Genomic DNA, 1,502 nt, shown 5'->3' with positions numbered 1-1,502 from the left:
GGCGCTGCGCAAACTGCGGCCCTCGAAAATACCTACGCCTATTCCCGGAAGCCAACTACGCCCTAAACTCGGTTGGCGAAACAGTGCTCCGCGCGGCAGGCAGGATACGAAAGGTGCGTAGCGCTCTTTACTTGAGCCGGGCCCCCGCGTGAGGAGGGGAGGGAGGAGAGGAACGCTCTCCCTATTCCTCAAAGTCTGCTACGCAAAGAGTCAACCCTGTAACCCCTTCTAGACGGTAGGGAAAACCTAGGCCGAGGCGTACGTTACGTAAGTACACGGCGTACGCCAGCTGCGTAATTGAGGCTGGCGTAGGGCAGGAAGAGCCCGTGCGTTTTGCGTAAAATTCTTCCGCGGGTTGTGCAGGCAGGGTTGGCGGAGGGTAGGAGGATTACGTAGTCGGGTTTGGAGAATACGGCCTTTCGCCTACGCGCCCGCTGGCTCCGTGGAGGGTGGCAGCGGGGCCGAGGAGACAATAACGGGAGCGCGGGGCGGCGGGGGGGAACCCGGCCCGGCCCGGGGTGGGGGGAGCGGCCCCTCGGGCCTCCGTGGCGAGGCCGCACGGGTCCGGCGGGATGGGGTTTTTCCTCCTTTTTTTTCTGCCCCCCCCCCCCTCCCCGGCAGATTACTAGGGTGCTGGGGCAGGAGCGGGAGTGACAGCAGCCATGATGTTTGCTTTCGCCTCAGTGCCAGAAGGCCGGGAGAAAATGGCACAACGGGCCCCAAAACGGGTTGTGCCGGTAACCCCTGGTCACGCACCCCACTCTGCAGCTGCAGGAGGTTCATGGCAACCTCTCCAGAAAGTAAAAGAATTCACCCCTTCGCCCACTGTGGCGTTATTGCGTGCGATCAACGGAACGTACTGGAAGGACACCGGGCATGGCGTAGATACTGTGTTTATGGCCTGCTAGCGTTTTGACTCCCCAAATCAACCCGAAACTCCTAGCTATAAAATAAGCCATGAGGCAGTTACGTGGCACAGAGCGTAAGTTCTTTTGTGCTTCTAGCAGCTACCACCAAGTAGGCAGTCGGTCCGTCCCAGCACAAGAAGCCGTGTCTGGTGGGTGATGTGTCTAACCCAAACCGCAGCCGCGCCATCAGCAGTGCTTTCTGGGCTGTCAGATGATCGAAAATCAGCCTTTGTCTCTCTAGGCTTCTCTCCACTGTGAAAAGCAGTGCTTTACCTCAGGAAAAATACCAAAGATCTGTTAAGAAACCACTCAAAGAAGGCAAACTCTCTAGCTCTGTCACAAGGTAAACCCTGGCCGCCACAGTGTCAGGCTCTTCTTGGATGAATTTGTGGTCATCGCTGCCTTTTTACTTCAGGTTGTCTTACATGCATTAGTTAAGCTAAATGAAAAAATCTAACCACGGTTAGACCCATTCTAATTAGCATTTTTATACAGGAGGACAAAGTAAGGCCTTCCCTTGAAGCGTCTAAGATATAAATTGTTGGGTTTATTTTAAAACAAGCAATTCCACCAGCCTTGAAGGTAACGCAAACT

This window comes from Buteo buteo, chromosome 19, assembly GCF_964188355.1.
Source record: "Buteo buteo chromosome 19, bButBut1.hap1.1, whole genome shotgun sequence".
NCBI lineage: Eukaryota > Metazoa > Chordata > Aves > Accipitriformes > Accipitridae > Buteo > Buteo buteo.
The sequence above is the reverse complement of the archived record's forward strand: the minus strand, read 5'-3'. Positions refer to the sequence as shown.